Source organism: Leptosomus discolor, chromosome 15 (genome assembly GCF_034619465.1).
Source record: "Leptosomus discolor isolate bLepDis1 chromosome 15, bLepDis1.hap2, whole genome shotgun sequence".
In the NCBI taxonomy this organism is placed as follows: domain Eukaryota; kingdom Metazoa; phylum Chordata; class Aves; order Leptosomiformes; family Leptosomidae; genus Leptosomus; species Leptosomus discolor.
Window position 1 is genome coordinate 10414913 of NC_141405.1, and position 21482 is coordinate 10436394.

The 21482-nt window shown below is 49.6% G+C and overlaps 1 pseudogene; it reads left to right on the forward strand.

Moving 5' to 3' along the window:
* The first annotated feature begins 11868 nt into the window (after positions 1-11868).
* Positions 11869-18906, forward strand: LOC147414404 (tektin-3-like; annotated as a pseudogene).
* Positions 18907-21482: the final 2576 nt, after the last annotated feature.

Genomic DNA, 21482 nt, shown 5'->3' on the forward strand with positions numbered 1-21482 from the left:
TTTACTGAAAGCTTTCATAAACCCTGGTGATTTTGGCTGCTCGGCTGTTTTGAAGCCCCGCTCCAGATGGCTGGTTTTCAGGCAGAGCTGCCTGTTTTCTGTTTTGAGAATTGGGTCCCGTGAATTGTCTCGAGCTGAGCGCTGGGAAACGGAGGCACCCCAGTCCCTTTCTGAAAGACTCATGCTTTTAAGTGACTTGAGCGAAATCCTGGCATCAGCGACAGCTTCACATTCATTTCATTTCCACCTTCATTTTTGAGTCACATAAAAAGATACCTGAGCTCTGTTGTACTATGAGGGCACACCAATATCAGCACCCAAACTCTCCTATTTTCTCCAATTTTGCTTTCAGAGTCCCCCATCTTTCCCCCTAGCCCAACTCCTTTAAGGCTTTCTCCTAATTGACAGTGTTTATGTGGTGTTGCAATTATCCAGCTCTAAATTTTATCTTCCCGTCCTACCCTCTTGATGCTTCTTTACACAAGATAGGCTGTGGGAGCGTAGCTCGCTGAAAACAGGCATGGAATGCTAGAGGGCCTGCACAAGGAAAACTCTGTTGAACAGTTTGTCTAAGCTAACATAGTAGGCCTCAAGGACGCTTCGACCTTGAGGGTCAGAATAGAAGAATTAGAAGCTAACATCCATATGAGGCGGAACGCATTAGTATTAATAGTAAAGTGATAGGTAGAAGCAGATGACTGATGTATGTATAGCACAATTGGAGTTTATGAAAAACTGCAAGTCATGATGACTTTGGAAAATTATGCTATTTAAGAAAGTGCATCTGCACAATAAAAGGAGTTTCCTGATATAACTCGTATTGAGTCTTTTGTGGATTCTCCAACTCCCGTCTCCGCAACTCTCAGCCAGTCGCACACTTGATCTATACTCCTCTATGTGTACATGACAGCCCTTGTAACGACCTTCCCTTTGTATCGCCATATCTCTACATTAGGTGGGGGAAAAAAAAAAAAAAAAAAAGCTTTCCAAACTACTAGCTATTAACTGGAGCTATTTAAGATGACCCAGCCAAATCAAGGAAAAAAGGTTTACCATAGGGAGCCATTCTGAAGTCATCCCACTTCATGGGGAGAATTATGTAGGTCACCAAAAAGCCTTTCATTCCTGACCTGCTGGTGCAGCAGTGGCACAGCGAGTACAGAGTAAAGGAAAAGTAACAGCAGTCACCAGTGAAGGCTGAAATCCCAGCACTCGCACAACTCCAATTCCAGGCACTTCAGTGGAACAGATTTCACTCACATGCATCTCAGCTGAGAAGGTAAAAAAGGGACAGCAGACTCAATACTGCAAGTTTGTGACTCAGAGATAAAAAGGGAAACGAAATGCTACCGTCGGAGCCTGCCTGCTGCTCCCAGCCACACCTGCTGAGGCATAAAAAAGCAAACAAAAAGCTTACCACGCCTCCAGCACCAAGAGTCCAACCACAACACCTGCTTTAGAAATTCTTTGTGCCATATGTCCCTCCGTCCCAAGGATGACGTGAACAACCTTTCACATCAGTTAATTGCAGTGCTCGTGCAGTAGGTAACACTTTTATGGCTTTTTATTTCCAACATCCTGCAGCTGTGGTCCGATAGCGCTCACGGTACCAGATCCCTAAATAGCAGCAGCCAAAAAATCCCAGGAACCTGCTTTCACAGCTGAATTGCAAAGTCTTTTCTTAACAGGACAGACACCAGAGCACACACCTCAGCCACTCTGACACTGAATTAGTCTGCTTTTCACCCTGCCACAGGCAGGACTCTGCCCCCCCCGCCCGCCCTTTTCTTGCCTGCTGGACAGAGAAAGCAATGCTCTGCCCCATTCCAGCTCTCCAGTTCTACGCCAACCACACTGCGAGACGTACAGAATAAACCCAGATATTCAACAAATCCAACGCAGGGTCAGAGAAGCAGCTTTCAGAGACTTTGCTGCTTTCAGCCAAGTTATCATCAGAATGAGACTGAGCTCCTCTAAGCCTACAAACTTAAAGGAGGCTTCTACAGAAGAAGCAGCAAGCCCTGAGCTGTCCTGGTCTCAACATTTCTACTCTTTTCTCATGAAAGATCTTTCATTTTTATTACTTCCTATGCAGAGTGGCAATTAAGAACATAATACCTTTGCACGACAAGCTCCCAGCCTGAGAACTGAAAAGCGGGGCAGACCTCAGAGAGGAAGAAGCAGAGTTATTTTACAGAGCGTCAGCAACACAGCGAGCAAAATATCCCATGTAATCCCTGCCCTGGAGCACCTGAAGGCCATACATAAGCAATTGCTGGGGGTCCCGACCATCCACCTTCAGGTCTCTGCTGATAACAGCAAAGGAAGAGGTAGATACTGGGGCAATTTGAGAGAGGACCCCCTCCCCAAAAGTAAGGCAATCCTAAATAGACCCCAAGCTTTAGGGAGCCAGCCCAGAACAGCAGGAAATAAAGTTAAAATGAACTATCTTGCATTCCAGAAGCCCCCAGCCGGCAGCACACCAACCGCCTCGGGGCTCCGGTGGGAAGGGAAGACAAAGAGCGGGATAAAAGAAAATGGATGCATCCCCGGGGTGCTGGGCAGCATCCCGGGGGCCTCGTCCCCGCAGCTCCCCCCGCCCGGACTCCAGCCCTCGGCGCCGATACCCGCTGCCCTGCACCAGGGCTGGCGCAGCCAGGGCGGCCGGGACACCGTGGGCCTCCCCCGGGCCCGGCGGGCTGAGGTAGTGTGGGCCGAGCGCCCCCCCCACAGTCCTCCCCATCTCCACGAGCTGAGGTGGTGTGGCCCGCGTTCCCCCCCCCCCCCCCCGCCTCCCCACGGGCTGAGGTGTTGCGGCCCGGAGCGCTCACGTGACCGGGTGTTGATGTGTCGCCTGGCAACGGGAACATGGCGCAGACAGCAGCGGGTGACTGTGGGGCTGGGCCGCGGCCGGGCCTTGAACCGCCCGGCCCTCGGCCGCCCGGCCTCCCCGGCCCCGCGGGTGCCCGTGCCCAGCCCTGCGGCGGCCTGCAGCTGGCGGGCCCCGGGGAGCTGGGCTGGTTCTCACTCTTCCCTCCGCTCTGGTTGCAGGCACAGGCCATCCCCAGCCCAGCAATATGGAGGAGGCCGCCGGTGCCGCAGCAGAGGGCTCTGGGGTGGAATCCGGCTCCGCTACGCAGGATATCGGCCGAGTTCCGTCGTATCTTGCTATGGAGGTGATTTCCTTCAGAACGTTCGCGGGGCAGCATGGTGTTCCTACGCTCTCCTTGCAGAGTGATGGCTTCGTGAAAGCAGTTTCAATAGGGAGAAGTAAAACAAGGGAGCGGTTGTTGAAGTCTTGCCCTGCCTATTAAAAAAACAAAGTTAAATGTCGTTGTAGTTCTGTGTGTCAGCAGCGTCCTGAAGCATGTGCTTCTCACTCAGCTCCCAGATGGCTGTAGGCATGTTAAACGGGAGCTTGCCCCCATCTCACAGACACACGTACGGGGGCTGTGTTCGAGGTTGGTGGTGATAAGTTTTTTCTGTCTGTTCGTACTGCACGATATTTGAATTTGGCAAATGATGGCACGGGATAAAACAGTGTCTCTTTAAAAAGAAGATAATAGTTTGGCTACCTGTAGCACCAGCTGGAGGACTACAATCCCTAAGGGCATTTTTTTAAAAAATAGATGTGAGCCAGAAACACATCTGAAATTAAAAGTGGTGTGTAGAATTTTTGTCAGGATCTTTACCGTCTTCATGCTGCCTGGGTGACTTTTTTTGTGAACGAGATTAAATTTCAGAATTAAACTCCCATGACAAAAAGCAGTTGTTACAGCACCGTAGCATGAGCATTAAATAAAATGCACAACCTGCTGTAACGCTGCTATTCTGCTTTTTGCCTGTGTGCGTGCTAGGCAGTAGAGGCGGAGAATGGGAGCGACAATGAAGAAGCAGGGTCCGTTCCTCCGCAGGACCAAAAAGAGACATTGCCACCAGCAGAAAGAGGAGCTACAGAGCTGTTTGTTAGTTCTGCAGAGGTGAGACACTAATAACACACACAATCTTATGCACAGAAGGCATGGCCGGTATTTGTAAATTCAAATTCTCCTGGGGCGGTTTTGTTGCTGCCAACACAAACCCGACCAGAACCGAACAGAGAGAAGCTAACTGGTCAGGCACAAAGTCTACAAAAGCTGTGACAGAGCTGGAGAGGTTCCTCTGTTGTGCTGCATGTGGGTAAAGGTGGCTTTTGAATCGGCAGAGGCACAGCTTTGCCAGTGTATCTGTGGGCTGAGTTTAGAACAAGGCCCTCTTGCCGATTCTGTGTCTGCATCGTTCTTGTCTCGTGATGACAGAAATAAGCAGATTGTCAGGGCAGACTGAAAAGCTGTTTCAGGTGGTGGATTTTACGTTTCAGAAAAAATCCCCTGAGACTTTCTTGGACAAAGTCAAATTAGACAGTTGTCCTCCTGCGTTGGGTGACATGGAGAAGCCAGTAACTGAGAGAGAAAACCCTCCCCTTCCTTCAGGAGCTCCTCAGCAGGTGTCTGCGTGGTCAGCCTTTATCTTTGACGTACACCAGGTGCATTAAACCTCTGTCCTGCCTTCCTGCTTCTGATGCATGAGATGCTTTTGCTTTCGTATCATTAAATGATTTGCTTTCATAGATCACTTCTATATAGCATCCCCGGCTGCCTCAGCTGCCTTTCTGCACTGATGTGATGTTTCCTTTCTTTAAATGCCTTCAGTCCGAAGAACGACGTGCCCGCTTTTATCGCTCTTTATTGCTGCTTTATTGCTGGCTTTATCAGCCAAGTTGCTAGGAAAGTTAGTTTGTGGAAATTCCTTTGCCTCCCACAGCTATATTCCCACCCTCCTGCATCATTCCAACAGACCCTGCAAAGCTGGGCTTGTAAACTAATTGTTTACTGACTGGAGGAAAGAAAATAAATTAATAAAATCAGGACAGCGTTGCTTCATGCAAGGGAAGCTTCATGTTGGTGCAGGACCCAGTTGAACAGTTGAGGCCAGTCCATCAAGAGGCTATTTAGAAAAGAGGCTTGGGTGCTCTGTTGTCCAAGAAGGGAAAAATCATTGAATGTCCTGCAGAATTCTGATAGGAATTTGGGTGAAATGAATGCTTGCCAAAAACCATGTTAACAGTGTATTGCATAACTAATGCAGATTATTATGCTCGAGGGAAACAGACTTCCCAAAACGGCATCAGCAGTCAGAAAAAAAAAAACCCAAACTCATTCAAACTCATTGCTATTATTAAAAAAAAAAAAAAAAAAAAAAAGGAGAGAGAGAAAACTGGCAAAATTCTGAGGAAAATTTTGGCAGTATAGGACCATAGAAATGGCTGTGCTGGCTCAGATCAAAGTCCAGAAAGCTCCAGATTCAGCCTCTGACAGAGCCAACAGGAGACGCTTAGATAAAAGCACCAGAGCAAGGCAAGCACCCTGTGATACTTTCCCAGTCTACTTTCCCAGCTTCCAGCAATTAGTATCTCAAGGACTTCCTGAGCTGACAGGGCTGTCTTTGAATTTAATATCCCCCGATGGATTTGTTTCACAGGGTCTTGTTCCAGTTGTTCTTCGAGCCCGTGCAGACTTGCAGCATCCACTGTGTCCCTCAGTGGGGAGCTGCAGGGGATGGAGTATCATCACCCTCGGGGCATCGGCAGCCGCTTTTGGCACCCTGGAGGAGATTAAAAAAGGGCTCAGGCCTTGGACCGCTGAAGCCAAAAGTGTAAAACTCAATAGCTTGGACAAAAATGTGGCTCAAAGCTGTTTTAGATCTGTGTCCTCTGTAGGTTCAACACAGGAGATCACAGCGGGTTGGCTCCTCTTATATGCTGTCAGCATGCAGGAGATGAGCGCGAATCACAATTTCTGAAAGTATCTGAATATGTTCTGACACAGTCATGTCCCCGCCAGGAAGCTTGGTTGGGATTTTTTTGGTTTTGGAGTCAGTGGGTGAATGTTGGTTTCGTTGAAGCCAGTGGGCTTTTCTCCAGTGCTTTCAGTCTGACTCTATCAGTGACGACAACTGGCTTAGAGTCGAAAGTAAAAAGTTGGATGAAGTCGGGTTTTGGGCATGAACGCAGACAGGACTAAAATATTTTAGAAATTTTTCTTGGTTTGGTGGAAAAGAAATGGCAGGAAAAGTAAGTCAATGTCTCCAAGATGTATTAGACCTCTTGTTTTAGAAGTTTGCTGAAGTTAAATGTCTCCCCTTCTGTTTTTCTTCTGCTTGAAATGGCTTTTCAGATAGCCATTCCACCAGTTTTATCAGAAAAGGTACAAGACCACTCTTTCAGTGCATTTTGATCCAAACGGCGTTTTACGCTGGAGAAAAGGCCCATTCCTCTCACAGCCCTGCTGCGTGGTAGCCGTGAGGCTCAGTAACCCGCAGCAGCACCCCTTCCTGGGGCATGCGTCTGCCTCCTCCCCGGCCGCCTGGCTGAGACCCAGCCGCGCTCGGTGCACATCCCTCCGTGTGCTGGGGAAAGGGCAAGAGCCTGGCAGCCCTCTGAGCTCTGCTCTCGCTGCCAGCTGGGGGCCAGCTCTCAAAGTGGAGAGCATTCCCCCAGCCCTTCAGCTGGAAATACTTATTTAGTAGTTATTTTCTCTCTGGGTGTGTGTATTTTTATATATTTTTATTTGTTTGTTTGTTTGTTTGGAGGAGCATTATAGGTTCTCCATAAAATGTGAGTCAAACCATATATTGCTCTCCTTACTTCCCTAGTCGCACAGTTGTCTGAAACGAGGATTTTTTTCCCCGTTGTTCTGTCCCCAGCCCCACGTGAGCTGCGGGCTCGCTGATGGCAACGCAGGTTTCTGCCCCTTCCCCTTTGCATTTCAAATCCTCCGTTGCTAGTGGTCTGAATCAACAGGGTAGGGAAGAGGACGGAAATCCCTAAAATTGTGATGACAGAGCAAAGTCTTGGGGTTAAACAAGTTCATCCCCAAGAAAATCTTGTCTTTTTGTGTAGTTTGAAAATGCTTTTTTGAAGAGTGGTTTCATTCACCCGGCCCGGGGAAGGGGATGGTGTAGTGTATGCTGGACCGATGGTGGCAGAGCCCGTGATGGGCTGGTTCAGGTGATGCCGCAGACACAGGTAAATGAGGCTTAGACCCTTCTCAGCAAAGTCATCAAAGTCCACCACTGCCTTGTCAGACTAGCATCTGAGCTAAAGTGATATAAACCCCACTTTCCCTCCTGAATTATCATTATTTTATTCTAGAAATTCAAGCTGAAGCATTGTAAGAGTTTTAAGTTATCCCACGGAATAGATTCAAAGTGAGAAATCCACATTTTTTTACCCAGTGTTTACACAACCTGTCAATCTTACAGTATTCTCAGCACAGCCTGTGGCAAATCTTGTTTGTACACAAAATATTTTTCAAATTTATCGTGGCGCCTGCTTTTATTTAGGCGGTGATGACCACTGCCAGCCACACTCGTATGGAGGCTGAGCTGGGGCAGCTGGGCAGCTTTCGAGCCCCTTGATGGGGAGCACTGTGCAATTCCCTGGCCTGTGCCGGGTCGGGCGGCAGTGACGTCTCTCCAGCAAAACCCCAAGGGCTCTGCTGTGGCCATCCTCACTTTCTCCTCTCCTGGCCCGGACAGTCGCCATCCGGCACCTCCTGCTTTCCCTGCAGTGCTCTCACGTGAGCTCCCTGGAGCAGCACGGCCCCCTGTCCCGAGAGCTGCCATGAGAGCACGTGCTCAGCAGATGTTTTTCCAAGGCCCTGCTCTGTTAAGTTGATGCACCTTTCCAAGAAAAGAAGTGTCTGAGGAGCACGGGAGTGATGTGCTCTTCTCCCTGGGTTTCCTCCACAGTTTCTAATCCACAACTCTCAGCCAAAATAGGCTTTGTTACCCGCAGGCTACTCTTTTCCCTGATTTGAGTTTCAGATATTTCTCTGGTGCTTAAAAAGCTGCTTTTGGCACCCTTTTCAGAACTGGAGCCGAGGTGGTTTTGCTCTCCCACCTTCACGGAGGAGCTCGGGTGCAGTTATGTGACCCCCACGCCTCCCGCCTGCCTTTCACCACTGTGCATCTCCCCGCTCTGCTTTTGGGGAACGGGTCAGGTAATTTGTCCAGAGACACAGCAGCCCAGATCACAGACCTACAAACCCGAATCAGAAGATCGCCTCTAACGGCAGGCTAGATCGCAGCCCTTGGGGACAAGACCCTTCTCGCTCTGTGTTTGCACAGCCCAGAGCGTGACGCCATCAGCACTACCAGGGTCCTCCCGTTTCAGTGCCTGTTCTCAGGCTAAAGCCTGAAATAACTGGGGAAGGACCCTCTCCAGGAAACATCCCTGATGTCGCTGCGTGACTGGTGTGTGATGCCCTGATGCTGCATGAGGCTGTGTCATGGTGGAGCTCCTGGGGACACTGTGCATCTTCTCACCTGGGGTGCCAGCGCCTGGTGCACCCACCCGCCCCAGTGGAGCCTCTGCTGGGCCACGGGCTGGCCCAGGAACACCAGTGCAGGCACTGGGTTGCCCATGAGGGCACTACTTTGCCCATCAGGAGCACTGGGTGGCACACGGTTGCCCATGGGTGGCACTAGGATGCCCAACGGCTGTACTGGGTTGCCCGTTGATGGCACCGGGGGTTGTCCAGGGACAGGATCAGGTTGTCCAGCAAAGGCAGTAGGTTGCACAGAGTCTGCACTAAGTTGCCCAGGAGTGGCACTGGGTTGCCCACTGAGGGCACTGAGTTCATAGGATCATAGAATCACAGAATGGTTTGGGTTGGAAGGGACCTCAAAGATCATCTTGTTCCAACCCCCCTGCCATGGGCAGGGACACCTCCCACCAGACCAGGTTGCTCAAGGCTCCATCCAGCCTGGCCTTGAGCACTGCCAGGGATGGAGGATCATAGAATATCTCAAGTTAGAAGGGACCCATAAGGATCAGCGAGTCCAACTCCCTGCTCCTTGCAGGACTACCTAAAACTAAACCCCATGACTGAGAGCATTGTCCAGCTGCTCAACACTTGCCCAACAGCTGCACCTGCTTGCCCAGGGGCTGCACAAAGCTGCCCAGCGAGAGCGGTAGGTTGCCCAGGGCAGGAACTAGGGTGCCATACGAGGGTATTTTCTTGCCCAGGGCTGGCCCTGGGTTGCCCATCGAGAGCGTTGTGTTGCCCGAGGGCTGCATCAGGTTGCCATGGCAGCTGCAGGGAGTCGGCCCGGGCAACACCCGGTCACCCGCTTCTTATGTCACTGACGGCACCGGGGACGCTGCAGTGCCTGGCAGAGCTGCCACCGAGCCTGGCAGCACAGCAGTGAGCAGCAGCCCCCGGGGCACCCTCAAGCCTCCGCAGTGCACCCCGCATCCAAGCAGCTAAGGGTGAGCAAGGGGAGGACTAAAAAAGCAGAGATATTTCTCCTGATCTTCTGCATTATCTCTTATGTCGCCTAAGTGTACCCCAGCTAGGTGGTTGGGGGCTCCCGTGGTGTGTCTGTGTTCAGGGGTGGCAGAAAGTAGCACCCTGGGATGACTTATCCCAAGAGGGTGCAGGGACATTTATTTCAGCTGGAAATGCAGGGAAAAGTAACCCTGGTCCATTCCCAAGTTCTTAAATATGTGTCTGTCAGTGGCTGAAAGGGAATAATTTATTTGCAGGGGTAGGAGCCAGGGAAGCAGTCTCCCACTCTCGGAATGCTGTTTCTCACGTATAAATAAGTGGCACGGAGTTAAGGAAAGTGCAGTCGCCTGTCCCTAGCAGGGACAAAAGGGCTGAAGTGACTGGTTTGTGGGAACCGACACACACAGTGGTTTTTGTTGGACCTGAGCACAGACGTTTCATCCTCAGCTCTGCCAAACTGGCTCGGAGGGTTGTGTTTGTGAAAGTTTTTCTGCTAAATTTGAGGGTGTGAGTTTCCCGCTGCCTATCCCACAGCCTCTTCAGCCAGGCTGGATCCTGGGGCGAGACTCGGTGCCCACAGCTATGCTGCTCTCAAGTCAGGTACTGGGGCAGCCCATGCCAGCATGGCCAAAATTGCTCAAGGCTTGCAAATACTGTCCTCAAAGTTCAGTGATTTCCCAGCTGCGGGCTGTACACTTTTGCCCTCTAACTCATCCCTATTTTTCTCCGATTTGCCCGAACTGAAGGTCCTGTTATTCTCCTGTATTCGCCGTTCTCTAATTTAATAGCTGCATTCTGAGACATTGTTCATCTGAATGCACCAAACTGCTACAGGCACAGGTGACGCAAGAAGTCTCTTAGGTCACCTGTCCCCATAGCTAGATGTTGGAAAACGTGCAGTTTAATGAGTCAATGGGTCAATGGGCTGCGAGCGTCCGGCATGAAGGAGGGTTACCCTCGGTGTACAGCAACAGCAGCTCCCAGGCAGAGCCTGCCTGTCTCCGTGTGCCTCCCATCCATCGCCTTTTAAGCCTTTAGGAAGGAAAGTAGGAAACTGTGACTCCTTCGTCCTGCCCTTGTGTAGAGAGAGGCATTCTTTGTTGCAGAGGTGACTAAAATGAAAGAAACTCTCTTTCCCAAGGGTTTAATGATTTTAAAAATAAGGCAGTCTCTCTCAGCTCGCCTACACATGCAAAGTGATTAGGGTAGCCCAGGAGGAGCAATTAAACCTCTAGCCACGTGATCGCTTCTGTCGATGCTTTGTTCTAGAATAAAAGTGAGTTTATTTCATGCAAACATCCCATTTTTAAAGGAATAAAGTTGATTTCATGCTGTGACAAATAGGATTTAGCACATGCTTCAGGTCAAACTCCCCTCCCACCCAGGGATCTTGTTGTAGCACACCAGCGTCCCAATCTTTCACTGCGGCTCCGAGCCAGGCTGGGAGCAGTGGGGATGGGATGGTGTTAGGGGAAGGACACATCCCTGCAACACAGCACCTGGCTACAACAGCTATAGGGACTTATTCTGCCCGTGGGTGACACCTGTAACCATACAGAAACTTCACACCGAGCACAGCATACCCTCCTGAGTGTTTGTCCTTAGATGAGGTGTGTCAGGTACATTCGGTGGCCCCTCTGCATTATATTTCTGATAAAATTGACTGATAACCTTAATCTGAAAAGAGCAATGGCACCCACATGCCTTACACAGTTATTGGTAGCAAAATCTTCCTGTGTGACTCTTCCCCTTAGGGTTACTGCAAGGCTGGTGTTTACGAGCTGCTCTGAAAAGACTTTGTGGGATATCTCCTTTCCAAGTGCATTTGTTTTACAGCAGGTGAGCCAGAGATGTTTTTCTTCCTTTGCAAGTCCAGAGATGGCTGTTCTTTTTAGGTTGAAATGGGGGGGGGGGGGGGGTGCAGGGGTGGGGTGAAATTTGGATATAGTCCAAATTTAAGCAAAGCTCAGCTCACCTGCGGACACCTCACTCAAGCTTTTACTGCAAGTGAAAATAGAGATGATGAGGATGGATTCCCTCACCCACAAACCACGCTGGGTTGGTAGCAGCTGTGCATCCAAAGCTATCACGGCTGGTAATGGAACTTTTAAAGAGGAAATTACAGCAGGAATACTATAAGATCAGCAAAAACGCTGGCCAAAAGAAACAAATGAACATCAGAGAATCAGCAACTACAGTTTCATTGGACGGACAGACAAAATGAAGGCACAGTATCTGTCATTCTCCTTAGTAGCCATGATTTGTTTCTCTCTACATTCCAAGACCTGATGAGAGATACTGACAACAAAGTAAAATCCTTATATATAAAAATGCTTGGGATGCTGTCAGAAGGGATTTGCTTTCAAGAGTTTTAGGCCTGTCCAGGCGATGTGTGGGTGCTGTGTGCATCGCTCTTCGTATTTTAAGTTGCGTGTGTCGCTGTAAGAAGTAGCGCAAGTGCAGGAGCTTACTGAGTGAGGTTGTCTTCTTCTGTCTCCTTTGTGCAGGACACATACCTGAATAGCGGCGTTCAAGAATGGAGCTGGTTGGATCTCCCTTAACTGCAACATATGCCCATCCAAGATCAACACCTACCAAGTTTCTGCCTGCCATCAGCACCATGGCTTCAAGCTATAAGAACCGTTTTCCTTACTACCCCTTGCCTCAGAGCTTCAGCCTCCCCCAGATGCCCAGAGCCTACTACAAAGCAGCTGCCATCAACCCAACTTTGGCTCCCTTTTCCAAAAGCTCCCAGGGGTTACCCCCAAGCAAGATGCTTCCTTTTGTTTCCAACAGAACAACCCTCTTCAGCCGGTACACCTCTGACGACTGGTACATGTCCAATCTGACCAACTACAAAGAGTCGGAGACTACCCGGCGCAATGCCGAGTGTCTGAGAGTCGATACCTCCCGTCTGATTCACGATAAATATCAGCAGACAAAGAAGACCCAAGTAGAAAGCACCAAAAACCTGGGAGATCGTGTCCAAGAGATAGAATTTTGGAAGTCAGAGCTCTGCCATGAGCTGGATGAGATGATCGGGGAAACGAACGCACTCACAGACTTGAAGAAAAGACTGGAGAGAGCCTTGGCTGAGACAGAGGCCCCTCTCCAGGTAAGCACCCTGTCCGGTGGGCTGCAAGCTGTAGCCTACTGCTGAAACATCTGCAGCCATTCAGACGCCCAATTAAGTTTCATTGCAGCTCCGTAACGTCTAGAAAGTTTTTATTAAGAGACCATTAGTTAAGTTAGTAATAAACAAATGCCTTGCCATCTGCTGCCTCCCCTATCAGTACGTACTGAGCACATCAGAACAGTATTTGCTTAACCAAATATTTTTATAAGTGGTACATCCAAAATCCTGGTTTGGGAGACAAAAGCCCATGTCCTCCTACGAGGCTCTGGCGAGGTCAGCCTCAAGCCTGACACAGGTCCCTGCCTTCAGCTGTGGCTGCGCCAGGGACACGTGTGCTCCCCCACGTTGATTTAATGCTGATGTTGCAGCTCGGCTGCTCGTTGTCAGCTAAACCAGCTGCCCTGGGCACTTTTTTTCCCGTGCTGTCGTCTCTGTGCCCACCTACAATTTCATTTCTTACATTACTTGACATGGGGACCATCCCTGTAGGGATTTGCAACCAGCAGTGATGGCATGTCCCCAACAGGTCACTCAGGAGTGCTTGCTTCACCGGGAGAAGAGGATGGGCATTGACCTGGTCCATGATGATGTGGAGAAACAGCTCTTTGTGGTAAGTTTGTCAACACAGATCATGTGTTATTTTTACCTAAACTACTCTGAACAGGTTTTGCAGCCCTGTTCCCTCTCTGGCTCCTTAGTGCCTGTGAGGTGCTAAACTCTTCAAACCCCCAAAACCTGCAGGGCCAGGGGACGACGTTCCCCCACGCAGCAGCGTGCCCACACGGTGTGGGTAAGACTTGCCCTGCCAGAGGCAGGAATAGCTGAAAACCAGCTGTGTGTTTGTGTAGCCTATCAGGGTCCTCTGTCCCTCTTCAAGGAGCTTGTGGGACTCTCCTGCCTTTCAGAGCCCTGCCGGCACAGGATCTATAAGTATCTGTCACATACATGTGATATATCTCTATATATCTGTGTCACATACATATATATTACGCACACATGCACACACACAGATATGGAGAAGGCAGTGTCTGCCCGACAGCTTGTCTGGTTTTCCCAACTATGTTACTTGGTCTAATAAAAGATATTACATCTACCCCCAGCTTTGCTTTGCTCAGAGCAGCGTGGCCGCAGTAAGACTGTGTGTGCTTAGGCAATGCATTTTATAGCAGTCCTAAAACCGCGCACTCCTGCCTGCCTTTATATAGGCTGCTTTAAATTATGAATAAAAAGCAAACACGATGAGAGCTGGCACAGAAGATGGGATCCTATCGCAGGGTACAACAAAATACAATCACTGCAAAGGCATCGCGAAACTGGGAAGGAAACTGCAGCCCCTGGGACTGTGAAGCCACTGCTCTGTTAGAAGATATTTTCTTATGAGTCAGGCCCTAAAAAAATTGAAAGATTAGTTTAAGGGTCATGAGATTTTAAGAAAATAATTGGAGCTGGTTATCTCCACAATGGCATTTTGGATTTTAAGTGTTTCGGACATATTTAGGCCATGCTTTTCAGCTGGCTCCTGCAGACAGGAGGGCTTAAAAATTATGGTTTTGGAGCACTAATCACCTGCCTCCAGTAGCTGGGGCTTCACAAACGCGATAGATTTGTGCTGAAGTCAAGTGAGCTGAGAGCAGCACATGCCTTCCTCCGGTGGAGCTGGATGTTTCTTAGAAATGGCTTAGAAAGTTACACCAAACTCAAGTCCGTCTCCTCTTGTCCCAGATGGATGGGATTTCTCCTGGGGAAGAAAACATTTGGGGAGCAAAAAGGGCAGATGCTGATTGGGGATGGGGATGTGTAGCGCTGCTGGTCCAGAGAACCTCTATGCCTGTTCATATCAGGTCAGGATCTGTCCCTGTCTCCTATAGTGGAACTAATCATCACTTGACATTGATGTCAAGATGAGAAAACACTTGGCAACCCACCCTGAAAGTGAAGTGGGAGGCCATGGCTGTGGCCACAGCACCCTCCCATCCCCTCCTGGTCGCTGCGCCCAGGCTCAGCTGCACAAGTGAGCGCTCTGGGGTTGGGGGGCACTTTCTCCACTCCCTGCCAGTTTGCTTTGTCCTTGCTGTGTGCACGGTTGGAGAGGCCTGAGGGGATGAGTGTGACCAGGACAACTGAGCATGGATACTGATGGGGTCATGTTTTGCCTTTGCCCAGGAAGCCGACGTCATCAGATCCTGCCAGGAGAGGATGCAGCAGTACCTGGATAAGGCGAAAGCCCAGCTCGCGTAAGGAGGAGCTCCTTCTCTCATGCTGCATTTGCAGCTGCGATGTGAAACCCCGGCCGACCCCCACCTCTGCCCACACCCTACAGCCGTAAAACCTGGGCAGGCTCCATGGGAAGCGGGCAGTGGCGCCCACAGGAGCACGTAGCTGCCCAGGTGGGAGGAAACCATTCCACCCATACATCCCCACCCATGGCTCTTGTTTGTGTGTTGAAGGTCCAACAGGGCAGCCCAGCATGAGCTGGAGAGGGACCTGGCCAACAAGCAGACAGCCTACCGCATCGACGACAAGTGCCACCACCTGAGGAACACCTCCGATGGCATCAGCTACTTCCGAGGGTTGGAGCGGGTTGACGCCACGTGAGTGCACGCTGGGCAGCACGAGAGCACCGAGCTGTCCCTGGGATGCGCGGTGCCTCGCCCTGGCAGGGAACGGGTTGTCCCCAGCCCACTGTAAAGGCATGTGTCTCTGCATGGCACATCCATCCTGCCTGGAAACACCCATCTTGGAGGGGCCGTTTCTCCCTGCTCACCATAAAGGGAGAACAACCCTCTGCTTTCAGCTGGATGCTGAACACGCAGTGGGTGAAAGCGAGTCCCACCTAATTACACATTATATCAGGGTTCAGAGATCAGCCTGAAAATGAACTCAGCCCAACACCTCTGCACAGCTCATTAAGTTTATGCGTATTTTCAAAGATGTGTCAGTGCTTGCATGAGCGCTCTTGGTTGACGTGACGACTGGGGGGTTCACCCCTGCATGGAGAGGGCCTGGCAGGGAGCCGAAATGACACAGAAGATAAAGAAATAGAGAGCATGGTCCTGGGATACGGTTCAGCTGCTTTTGGGTGCCAGGAATTCAGCTTCGGCTCTGCAGTAGATGAATGGTGACCTAAACCAGCACTCGCAGAGATATGCGCTAAGTGGCAAAGGGCTGAGGGAATATATCTGCTGCTCACAAGGACGCGTGCAGTTTATGGAGGGGCATAGATTGATTCAATCTTTCTAATATTTGAATAATTATTCACAGCTCAGACATATTGCAAATGAATTGCAAAGGATTGATGCTAAAATTCAGAGGGGGGCAAAATGTGCCGAGAACCAGCATGTTTTAAATGGGGCTTATGTGGTATTTAAGTCTTTTGTTGACCTTGTTCTGGCCTACTGCACAGGCGTGAACTTCATCGTGAATGCACAGACAGGGAAATGAATATTATCTAATGCTTGTTCAGTTTAGTATGAAACTGAGATAAGTTATGAGCAAAATTAATTGACTGCAATCTGCGCGTCGACGTGAAGCTGGGAATCACTTGGCACTTAGATGGCTCGAACGTGTAAATATGAGGTCTGACTAAAATCTTCATTTTTCTGGGGGAATCTTTGCTTTGTCTGGGCTTTCATAAGTACCACAGTTGTCTTCATGAACATGTCATCATTTCATAAGCATATCGAACAAATGGTGTCCAGGTGTTTTACCTTCATGTGGTCAAATTAAGAGCGTAGCTTTAACCTGCATTTAATCCACACTGCTCCCATGGCATGCCTGGCCATGGCCAGCTTCAGCAGCATGGGCTTACTGGAGGCCTCTCCTTCCTCCTCCCCAGGATCTCGGTGCCAGAGTCGTGGGCCAAGTTCTCGGACGACAACATTCTCCTCTCCCAGAGCGAACGGGCGGCCTCCGCCAAGCTGCGGGACAACCTCGAGAACCTGCTGGTGGTGACGGCCAACGAGATGTGGCGCCAGTTCAACAGGGTGAACGTCGCCTTTGCCAACCGCATCGCTGAGACAGCTGACGCCAAGAGCAAGATTCAGACCCACCTGGCCAAGGTAGCCTGAACCCCTCCCTTTCGGTGTGACACCGTCACTTCCCAGTGACACACAGACCTGGCCCAAGAAGAGGAACGGTTGCCACAAGGAGCTGGTTATAGTATCATTATCTGTTTGAAATTCCAAGTACTGGGGACATTCTCCTTGGAGCAGGACAAGTTGGCACTGTAACTTCCTCTCAAGGGATCCTTTATTTCCCTAGTGCCCAGCAGCAAAGGGATTTCAAGCAGAAGGTGGAAATGCTGTTTGCATCTCCTGGTAGTTACTTCAGAAGTGCTGGCTGCCCTGCAGAAAGTCTTTGCTGGGCCTCTACTGGGGTGCCTGCCGGGGGGTTTGCAGGCTCCCTTCTCCTCCAAGGACATGCTTTCAGGCTCAGTGCTCCAGGTTTGCTGCATGGTCAGCCGTGTGTTTCCCGCATGGCTCTGCCAAGCAGGGGAAGTGGAGATCAGTGATGGGCACCTGGCTCGGACTGCTGGGTCTCATGGAAAGCTTCCTGAAAAGAGCTTGACACGGTATCGATTAACTGAGCAGAGACTGGGCTTGCAGCTCTGCAGGCTGATGTCACGTCTTTAAATGAGGATCCATTAAAAACTTTCCCTCTATGAGTTGCTATTGATGGATGATCAATTCCTGCAAGCAGTAATTTTGGGTAGCTGGTAATTCAATAGATCCATCACTGCTCCAAAATCTCCTCCGATGTGACAGTAACAGCAAAGAGAGGCTTTTCCTTGAAAAGAAATCTGCTGGATCTGTGCCTTGGCATGTGTCAGAGCGACAGGGGTCTGAGCCCAGGGTCTGCTTATTCAACTTGGTTTTTTCTGCAGATGGACAGGAGAAAAGGGAAATGATGTGGTCACTTGAGAATATATCATTTAATTTATGAATGCGTTTTTTTCATGCCAGACACTGCAGGAAATCTTCCAGATCGAGATGAACATAGAAGCCATCCGAAAAGCCATTAGGGACAATGGGCTAGTGTTAAAAGTGGCTCAGACCCGGCTGGATGAGCGCACGCGGAGACCCAATGTGGAGCTGTGCCGGGACACTGCCCAGCTCCGGTAAGGCAGGACCCAGGGCTGGGAGGGTCCTTGAGGAGTGACTGGTCGTAGCGCTCAGGAGCATCACTGGATGACAAAATTAATCTTTTTTTTTTTTTTTTCCCCAAAGAGTCATTCCATAAGTGCACTGGTATAATCAAGAGCAATGATTAGGTATCCCGGCCTCGGGGTGGTAGAAGAGCTCTGCACCCACGAAGGAGGCTGTACGCCATGGCCGGGTACAGCCTGATACCACCCCGTGAAGGGATGGATTTTTCCCACTTGGGTAAACCTCACCTACTCTCCTGCCTGCTTCCCAGCTGTTGGATGGCTTAGTTTTGCAGTATAAGCCCTTTAATCTCTGACAGGCTTGTGTTGAGAGCACTTAGCTGCTTCCTTTTGGGTCACTGCAAGAAAGGATGCACCATGTGGAGAAGCAGTAAGGGCTGTCCTCACCTCCCCTGAGGACACTGGAAATCCTTTCAAGGACATAGTGAGCCCTTTGGGACTGCACCCCAAGGGGCCGTGGAGGAGCAGGCTGCCCTGAGTGCCCAACAGCACCCCATGTGAGGGGTGAGGCACCCCAAACCTCACCCCTCCTCCTAGGAGCCCTCTGGGAATGACTCCACGTGAAGCTTTTTAGAAGCCATATAAACCCAGCCCTTGCATGCCATTGGGTTTTTCCATCCTCCACTTGTTTCACATTCACTTTTAGCCTCTCCCAGCTCCCCCATTTTGCTGTGTGTGCATCCGTGGGTGTGGGGAGGAACGCTGCACAGGGAGATCCGGGTGGGTGAACCAACAAACCCGCAAAACCAAACAGGAACAGGAAACCACAGCTGCTCATCCCTCTTCTCGGTGGCACAAGCTGCTCCAGGAGATGAGGCTGCACATCGCCGAAGCCTTAGAGCAAACTTAACCATGCCTGCCCACGGAGGTCTGGAGGAGCTCTGCCCTCGCCTTTCCCGTGCATCTGCCAGAAATGAGGGGTTGAGTTACTCCGAGCACACTGAAGGGGGAAATCCTGTCCCCAAGGGGCCCATCACCAACGCCGTGCTAGAAACCACCCCCGTGACGGGACTGTTAATGGGCATTTCTTGCTGTTTTCCAGCCTCGTCAATGAGGTCCATGAAATCAATGAGACGATCCAGAGCCTTCAGCAGCGGCTGAGAGACGCCGAGAACATACTGCAAATGCTGGTGCATGCCAAGTCGATCTTGGAGCATGACCTGGCCACCAAAGCCAACTCGCTGTTCATTGACCAGGAGAAGTGCATGGGGATGCGCAAGACCTTTCCCAACACTGCACGGCTGCTGGGTTACTTTTAGGCTGGGCTCAGCTGAACCCACGCTATCTGTTGCAGGAGTATTCCCAGTTTTGCTAGGACGCATTCCCAGTTTTGCTAAGATGCTTTGAAAATACATGATTAGACTTTCACTTCCTCATGAAAGCCCTGAGTAGAAATTAAACGATCACTTTGTGTGTTACATGGTCTACCAGGATTTTTTATTCCTTTGGTTTTTCACTTTCCGTTGCTTTTCCACAGTGTGCCAGAAAGTAGCTGAAAATATCCTGTATGTGACTGAGAGTAAATCCACCCACAGCGATTCATTCCTACCCTTTCAGTCTGTGATTTTAGGAGAAAAACTCTCATGTCCTCCTCGCTTTGAGCCTGTCTGATGCGGAAAAAGCACAAGGGGAAGTAAAGCTAGTTGTCAGAGTAATTAGCTGTTGACATCTTTAATGTATTTTTAATGGTTCAGGAGAAGAAACACAAACTATCTAGTAAAGCATTACAGTATGTTCTGTTCCTAAACAGAAAAACTTGCATTTTAAGCTGATGTCTAGTGATCATTTTCTTGCTTTTGAAAAATTTTAAATGTCATCTAAAATGTCAGTGCTGGGGTCTTAAAACAAAGAAGTGCTTTTGGCTAGCTAATTGAAGAAAATGCTGCGGTTTTAATCTTGGTGAGTATGGATTGGTTCCTAATTTAACCTCTTGCAAGTAGTTTGTTGGTGGAAGCACCAAAGCACTTTGAAGATAAAGGAACAAATCAGTCCTTAAGTCAGCCACCTCGACTGCCATAGTACCTGCTCTCTGGCTGTAAATTTTACCAAGTGTTTGAATTTTCAGAGGATAAGTCTTTAATCAATCTGAAGTTCAGTGTGACAGTCACTTTGCAAATTGTCCCGTCAGACTCACGTGTCAGACACTCTCGACTCTTTTAACCTAAGCAGAGCTGAGCTCAGCCTAAAGCCTGTAGGCACCAAGAATCCTAAAGGAGCAGAAGTTCAAGTCCCTTCTCTTCCCTCGGGAATCCAGGGCATGGACCTCCTGGCCCAGCGTGGGGACTCTCAGGAGCTGAGAGCATCTTCTCTCGTCTCGTACCCCCAGATGACTCCAGCTCACAGCACAGGTCCAGACAGACCTGCCTGCCCTCCCTGCTCTCCCAGGGGCAGCCCCCGAGAGCTGTAACCTGTGCCAAGGTCCTGCCCTGGCCCCAGCATCTTGGCAGGATCTCTCTTCAGAGCTGCAGCCCTAAACAGGAAGCAATTGTCTATTTTTTTTTTTTCTTTCTTTTTTACTAGCACTTTTGTCTCACAGAGACTAAAGATAGGTTTCCTCTACTTTGTGTGTATCTTGGAGCCAGAGTCTGTCGGAGACAGCAGCCACCCTTTCTAAAGAGACGATATAACCGCAAGCAAGAAAAACTGTCCAGCTCATCGCACCTTCCCTTTCTGCACTTATCTCCCTCCCCAAAATAAGCCGATGGCATGCTGAACTCATAGGGACTTCCAGTTTTTGTTGGCACCCTCGCTAGCCTTTGTGCTGCTTTGAGCTGTTACTCTCCCTGTGTTCCTTTACTGAAAGCTTTCATAAACCCTGGTGATTTTGGCTGCTCGGCTGTTTTGAAGCCCCGCTCCAGATGGCTGGTTTTCAGGCAGAGCTGCCTGTTTTCTGTTTTGAGAATTGGGTCCCGTGAATTGTCTCGAGCTGAGCGCTGGGAAACGGAGGCACCCCAGTCCCTTTCTGAAAGACTCATGCTTTTAAGTGACTTGAGCGAAATCCTGGCATCAGCGACAGCTTCACATTCATTTCATTTCCACCTTCATTTTTGAGTCACATAAAAAGATACCTGAGCTCTGTTGTACTATGAGGGCACACCAATATCAGCACCCAAACTCTCCTATTTTCTCCAATTTTGCTTTCAGAGTCCCCCATCTTTCCCCCTAGCCCAACTCCTTTAAGGCTTTCTCCTAATTGACAGTGTTTATGTGGTGTTGCAATTATCCAGCTCTAAATTTTATCTTCCCGTCCTACCCTCTTGATGCTTCTTTACACAAGATAGGCTGTGGGAGCGTAGCTCGCTGAAAACAGGCATGGAATGCTAGAGGGCCTGCACAAGGAAAACTCTGTTGAACAGTTTGTCTAAGCTAACATAGTAGGCCTCAAGGACGCTTCGACCTTGAGGGTCAGAATAGAAGAATTAGAAGCTAACATCCATATGAGGCGGAACGCATTAGTATTAATAGTAAAGTGATAGGTAGAAGCAGATGACTGATGTATGTATAGCACAATTGGAGTTTATGAAAAACTGCAAGTCATGATGACTTTGGAAAATTATGCTATATAAGAAAGTGCATCTGCACAATAAAAGGAGTTTCCTGATATAACTCGTATTGAGTCTTTTGTGGATTCTCCAACTCCCGTCTCCGCAATTGGCAACGCATTTCTTTCCTCCATTTGAGCCATGACCAGAGGAATTTCAGTTGCAGCTTCTCTAATTTCTTTCACAAATACTTTCCCCTTTCCTGCAGCAGATTTCCCAGACATTAGAGAATTCCCAGGTCCCTTTGGGCTTTGATTCTCTCCATGCCAGTTTTCCGTAAGTTGACAATATTGATGTTACTTCTGGTA